Consider the following 7728-nt stretch of genomic DNA (forward strand, 5'->3'; position numbering starts at 1 on the left):
TTCAGGTCCAACTTGGTTTGTAATCCTTCAAACAGATTTGTCTTTTTAGCTCCCACCCTCCAGAAAAAGACGGATGTAATATGTAGGTAAGATTTAAGTTGGATTTCATTAAAGGAAACTCTTAAGTAATCAAGATCATTTCCTTTCCAATGCAAACATGAACTATATCCTCTTATTCAAGAGTGTTCCCAGTGGGGAGTTCCAGTACATGTTTTGCTCACATTTTCACATGTCTGTGTGCCTGCCTGTGATAGTACAGGTTGCTGCAACACGGTGGAATTTCTTTGCTATAGGTAGTCCTGTGGCACTCACTGCCCAGAGCAGCACATTATCAAGACTTCCCAAGAGAGCTGGTTGACCTGTTGGTCTGTCACCATGGTTTAACAGATTCATAGGTTTTAAGGTCAGAAGAGAGTGTTATCATCTCACCCTAGTTTCATGTTTCTCTTTTTGCAGGCAAAGGAACATTTGAGCAAGATTGGAACAGGACAGCACTAGAGGAAATAGATATCCTCCTTCCTCATAAAGACAGTATTGAACAGAAATGTCAGGCTAGGACCTTGTTTTTCTGACAAAACAAGAGATAATTACCAGCACTTATGTCTCAGTCTGTAACCTCCACACAGGTTTTATCCATTTTTCTATGCTGAGGTAATAATCTCTTTGTAACTGAACCGCTTCTCAGTTTTAGAAACAGACTTTGTGTTCCAGAAATTTATGAAGATCACTAGCAAAAGCATCGACTTCTTCATTCCCATTGAATATTCAGAGGATAATCAATGAAAAACAGCCTTTCATTAGTTTGTGGAGCATTAACTTACTGCAACAGTTAACTTCAAATGCAAAGTTCTAGCAACAAGAGCTACATAAACACTACTGGATGGTCCTAGGCCTCCCAGGAGCCCTGACATGCAACATTATACTAATTATAACATGGGCATCTTTTGTGAGAAGACACAACAATAACATGAAGCACTAGTCTCAGCAAACACAACCCTGACACGTCTGGGGACAGGCACTGCCAAAGGGCTGGTGGGTGAGCTGCATCCTTTTGACTTCCCTTTCCTTCTCATCTTCTTCTCCATAAGTCCTTGACTCCTCACAAGCAACAGATGCTATGAAACAGCTTCATAGCAGGAGAACATTTCTCCCCTTCCCTCTTTCTTTGGAGCAAAGTGGGATAACAGAAGAGAGTATGAACTTCCAACTAATACATCTTCACAGGAGACTCTATAAAAAATTTTTGTATGCATATGTGTTATATATAGTTATATGTATATTCATATATCTGTCTCAATGTGGTCTTTGAGACAACATTTTTCCATACCCTCAAAAACACTGTAGGAACATAAATGTGTATATGTACACTCAACACAGCTGCAGTAACAGTATTAGATTACCTTTAGAGCATAATATACTCCCAGACTGGCAGGGGATTTTAGTCCATCAACAACAAACTCTGTTATTTTATCAGCACCAATTTAAAACAAATTGTGTTTGAAGTCTGGTGCATGACGCTGCCACGCAAGAGGACCAAGAGCTGACTCAGCTGCCAACAGTGAAAGACTACTTGTCTGCTTGTGGGTACAAAGCAAGAGGTTGATTGAAAATATTTGGATGTATGTAAGCAGGGCTAAATTCAGGGAAACACCTAAATCAATAAACATCAGCTTTCAGCCTCTCTTGAGGAAGGCCAGAAATTACTCTCACCTGTAGGAAAGTCTAATGAACACTTCAATATAAAACTTCAATTCACTTAAATGAAAGTACCTGACTATAAAAAGTAATTGATTACCTACTATAAAAGAGAAAAGGCAATTATAGACACAGAATGCAAGAAAATTCTATTATGTAAAGGATTAAAATTGCTCTACTGTAAATAAGATAAACTCTCATTTATGTATTTGTCTAGAGAAGTTCTGATTTATGATGACTACCTCAGAAAACCATTCTGTAGTTGTTGATTAAGAAAAATGGAATTTACATCACAGTGATCCAGAGAATATAATGTTATCAGTATAAATCCTTTATTTTTTCCTTAGGTATAGTATTATATTTTCAAATTAAAAACCTGATCCTGCAAACATTATTTATTCTCCCCGTGAGCAAATTTGCTGATGTTTAAACATTTCTATTTTGTGCTTGCTCTCAAATAATCCAAGAATTTACTTACAACAAGACTTTGATCTGAACAAGGGGATTTACCAAACAATTTGAGTAAAATATTTTTAATCTTTGGATGGCTATCAAAAATTTTATTTGGACTTTATATTATTTGGGAGGGTCTTTGGACATTGGAAATGATACTATGCATTATTCCTCCCACCCTGAAACCTTTTAACCTTCAAACCAAAGTAGAAAACAGTGAGTTACATTCTGTTTGATGTTTAGGTTAAGCCAAGTCTCCTCTGCAGTTTCATCAATAAAGCAGTCACAGTCATATTACACTTCTTCCAAAAGGCTGCTGAGCATTAAAACTACACCATGGTATTAAAAGGGTAAATCTGAACAAATGATACTTGCTTCAAATGCATACCTTTACCACACATAGCAGACCTGATCCAATGTCCATTGAAGTCACTGTGGATGGCATTCCCCTTATTTAACCTTAGACAGTTAAAGCAAAGGTATCTACACCTCAGCCAAATCTTTGTCTTTCTACTCAATGGAAGAAAATAGGTCCTTTAGGGTGTGTCTCATTTGACCATTTTTTTACTTCTACATGAGGATGGAATAAATCTCCCTCCTGGAGCTACTCTCTTTTCCCATTGATTATAAAGTGATCACAGCATAGCTCAGGTGACTTTCACAGAATCACATAATCAGAAAATATTCTGAATTGGAAGGGACCCACAAGGATTACTGAGTCTAGCTCCTGTCCCTGCATAGGGCCATCCCCAAGAGTCACACCATGTGCCTGAGAGCATCATCCAAACACTTCTTGAACCCTGCCAGGCTTGGTGCTGTGACTACTTCACTGTTCCACTGCCCAAACACTCTCTGGGTGAAGAACCTCTTTCTAATATGGAACCTAAACCTCCCTTGGCACAACATCAGACCCTTCCCTCAGGTCCTGTCACTGGTCAACACAGAGAAGAGATCCGTGACTGGCCCTCCTCTTCCCCTCATGGGGAAGTTGTAACTGCAGTGATGTTTCCCCTCCTCCAGGCTGAACACACCAAGTGCCCTCAGTCGCTCCTCACATGGCTTCCCCTCAAGGCACTTCACCATCTTCACTGCCCTCCTTTGAACACTCTCTAACAGCGTAATACCTTTCTTATATTGCAGTGCCCAAAACTGCACATAACATTCAAGGTGAGGCAGCCCCAGTGCAGAGCAGAGAGGGACAGTCCCCTCCGTCGACCAATTGACGATGCTTTGCCTGATGCCCTCCAGGACACAGTTGGCTCTCCTGGCCGCCAGGGCACTGCTGACTCATAGCCAACTTTCCATCAACCAGGACCTCCAGGACCCTTTCCCAGCACTGCTTTCCAGCATCTCATTCCCCAGTCTGTATGTATATCCAGGGTTGTCCCATCCCAGGTGCAGAATCCAGCACTTTCCCTTGTTGAACTTCATATGGTTGGTGATCACCCAGTCCTCTAATTTGTCAAGGTCTCCCTGTCTCCAAGGGAGTCAACAGCTCCTCTTGCTTGTTCCTCATGTTGCATGCATTGGTGTAGAAACATTTCATGTGTGGTCTGTTCTAGCCAACACCTCATGAAGCAGAACCTCTATTGGCTGCTCCCAGATGGTCAGAGAGGAGCTCTTCCTGCTTTCCCTGCCATGCAAGGTGCTATGCCATGGCCTCACTGATATGCCATGCTCCTCTTCACTGCACTCCCTTGAGCTCTTTAAATGCCCCTCTGTTGCTCTCAGCACCAAACCCTCCTTGTCCAGTTGGCTGCTGAGGGCTTCCAGGTCATGGGGCTGCTGCTTGGGTGTTCCTGGGCTCAGGAACTCCACTGTACAGCCAGCTCTCAACCCCTTGACTTTAGGAACATCTAAAGTTGAGTAAGAGGAACTGGAACCTCTGGCTTTCAAAGCTGTTGAGTGGGGTTTTTTACACCCTATGAGTTAGCACTATGGTGTAAGTTTGAATGAGGAGACCTAAATTTTCAGTCTCTGCAGTTGCACCTGTGATGAGGAAAACTTCAGAACAACCTGGAGAAAGAGAGGAATCTCCAGTTCCTTTCCAAGAATCTCTGAGTGCCCCTGTGTGCATCTTCAGGGTTACAGAGATCACTGGAAATGCATAGCTAAGTGAGTGTTTAAATTAATTAAAATGCATTAAATGGAAGTCCCGAGTTGACATACTGAGTCAGAAAACAGTATTCTCATTTTACTTTAGAGAAAACACCCTATGCCATCTCATGCAAGCCCCACATTTAAGCTCCTCATCCAGGACCTGTCACAGCAGTTGTGGAAATTTCAAGCAATTGCAGAGTTGTGCCCTACCCCTGTGCCAGGGGGATGTCCCACTTGTCCCGATCTGTGGACATTTCTGTGTTTTTAGTGTTTTCCAGTGGTACTGTCTGGCAGATTGGATTGATGGGCAACAAACAGCATAGCCAGGGCCAGCACAGGGCAAATAATGATACCAGCAATCACTCATGGGCATGACTGTTTCACAAACTCCATCCAAAAACTGTGAATGTATAAAACTCTCTGTGGTGCAAATTTGCAAAGCGTCTGTTTTCACCACCCCGGCATTTTCTACTTGCAGCATTTCAGATGTAATTCTATGCTGTCAGCAATGTATCTAATATAATTCAGAGACTGGGCACTGAAAGGATGGGTAAAAGTCTCTTCCTTTTATTCTAACTCTGCTTCTGATGAAAGTAACTGAAAAACTATATTAAATTATTTGAGAACAGAGTTAATAATCTTCTGCTTTGTTCTGTGAACTACCAGGAGACACTAAACATGAATTTAATATTGTAACTTGAGGCACCCTTTCTTATCCTCAGTATTTTATAGAGTTTATTTGAGTATATACCAATGATCAGATTTATTATTTTTATTATTGAAATTCATTTATTATGGAACCTGAGAGAGAAAGATTCTTAGTCAGGAGTTTTGCCTAAGTAAGAAGTTCAAAATTTGGCTCAGTCTATAGCTTCTGTAAATGAAAAGTTTGCTTGTTTTTTCACAGATATATGTAATATTCTGTCTGTAACAAAAACAAGTTTTTTTAAAAAGAAAGTAATACAGAAAGAGAAAGAAAGAAGGAACTTGAATTTCCAGTGGTGTACTTTAGGCATTTGCATTAATACTTAATGCTTCCAGCTCTGCACTCTCAAGAATCCATAAACAAGATAACTGGCTTCTTTATAAAAGAATAACAAAGTCTAAAAGATTATATAATGTGATGCAGCTTCTTTTGAAAAAATTACTAAAGCCCTAATTGCTAACATAGTATCTTCCCTTAAGGAATGCACATATTTAAATGCATTAATTATAATGTGTTGACTGTATTATCTAAGAAATTGATTTTTTTTTTCCTTCAGAAGATGCTAATCAGGTCCTCTGGCAGATTTGTTTGAGTACAATTCCCAAGATTTTATGCTTTAATTTAAAATAAATTCTGAGAAGCAAATTTTATTCTGTTATTTTCCTTTTTTCCTTGTTATTATATTTTCTCCTGTGCTCCCCAATCCATTCTGAAGATAAACTTCCCATTTTTCTAAGTCCTGTTTGGAGATTTGAGGCACAAAATCCTCTCTAAGCAAACACACTGACAAACTTCACATTAATTACTTTTTTGATGGTAAGATTCTCAATTAATTACTCAAGTACACTGGCAAACAGGGTTGGATTTTAACACTGATAGTATGAACACATTTTCTTTTTATGCTTGGGAAAGCTATCCCTTGACATAAAGTTTCATACAGCTCTGCATAGCATCAAGTGGTCAGCTCTGGACAGATCAAAAAGAATGTTGTTATCTAAACCACTAATGCATGAGCTGCACCTGTAAGATGGGGGGAAAATGAATTAATTTAGCTTGTTACACTTATAAGAACTGTATTTTGATTTGGCTTCATTTGACATCTTTATTCCCTGATTTTTTCCTCAGACCTGCTCTGAACTCTGCACAAAATTTCAGCATCCAAGAGCAAGCAGAAATAACTTAGAAATCCACTGATTAGTAATATTCATTTTTATTGATTGCAGTTATCATCTGAAAAGTATGCTTTAAGTTCCTTCAATAACTTCCACAGTTTTCCATTTTTCAAGAAACTTGGCCTTCAAGAAGGCAGAAGAGCAGGGTAACTAGACTACAGGATTGAGCACTTATTTCACATGAATACAACTGGACAAAGAGGCAGACTGGGGCTTGTAAATCCATGGCTGAATGTTGGAGATCCGTTTAGTGGGAAGGGACATTGAGAGATTTGCAACAGAAAGGGAAGTTTACATCTGTCTTTCCTTCATTTCACACTGTGTTAACTCCTTTTCCTTCTATCCCAAGGTGAAAGGGGTCAGTTCATTAATCTGGCTGAGTTCAGCATATAGGAAATTTGAGTAATGATGATTTTGCACCCTTCCCACTCATACAGATCAGGGCAGTGTTTTGGCATGTTGACTTGAACATGAACCTCACTCTTAGGACTCCTTCATTGATGGCCCTGAGGCAGGTTCTTACTTTCAGCTGCAATTGTGAGGAGAATGCCTCTTCAGATGGATTTAGCTTCTGATAAAATCCTATTACAGTTGTTTGAAACAAAATAGAACCAAGCTGGGACTTCTTTTCTCTCTGTCTCTTTTTTTTTTTTTTAATCATTAAGCAGAATGTGACTTTTTGTCAAGACAGACTAACCCCTCCTTAAGAAGAAAAGTTGGCTTGGTCCAGAAACCAGTATGTGAGGCAGCACCCTGGGCTTACCTCTGCACAGAGTTAATTCAGGAGCATTCAGAGGGAAGACCAAATGCACCAAGAAGTACACCAGCCATAACCTTTGATAAACAGGCTTGTTGTCACTCTGCTGTCCTTTTGCAGTCTCAAGATGTACCTTGTACTTCTTTCTGCAAACAAGCATGGCCAAAATGGGATTGAAGTCAATGGACTTATTTCATCTTCAGAGCATCATATCTAAGGTGACAATAATCCATCCTCTGCATTTAATGAGGCTCTAGCCAAGACCACCCTGAGCACTAGCATTCAGACAGGACTTCCTGTGGAAGCTCCACTAGCAGTGCCTGCTCCCCCTCCAGCCACAGCAGCACCTGCCCAACCTCTGATTCTGGAGTAGACTTTCAATGCTGTTTAGTGTGGAGAAAAGAGAAGGAAAAATATCCCAAAGAAAGCTGAAACTTCTCTCAGTGAGTCACACTGGGAACATACAGCTGAAGGAAATGACGGGAGATTGCTGAAGATTAATTAAATTCAAAGTGCTCACTACTCAACAAAAACAGCATAGAAATCCTGAAGGTGACCGTGTGGTATTTCAGAGTGGTTCTGCTGCTGTTGCTATTGGTTTGTTTTTCTCTAACCCTGAACTGAGATTTTTCTTCTAGAAATTAAAAAGAATTCCTAACCTAATGTGTTATTGAGGCACTGCAAAATAATACATTCCCTCTACTTCCTGAGCACATCTTTTTTTCAGAATAAAACTTTAACAAAAATAAAATTACTTTTATGCTATTCAGAAGAGGACTTTGTTAGGCAGCCAAGAATTTTCCCTCATTATTTCAGACTGTCATTGAGCCTGACTTTTGTAATAA

The sequence above is a fragment of the Pithys albifrons genome, chromosome 2 (genome assembly GCF_047495875.1).
Source record: "Pithys albifrons albifrons isolate INPA30051 chromosome 2, PitAlb_v1, whole genome shotgun sequence".
Taxonomy (NCBI): domain Eukaryota; kingdom Metazoa; phylum Chordata; class Aves; order Passeriformes; family Thamnophilidae; genus Pithys; species Pithys albifrons.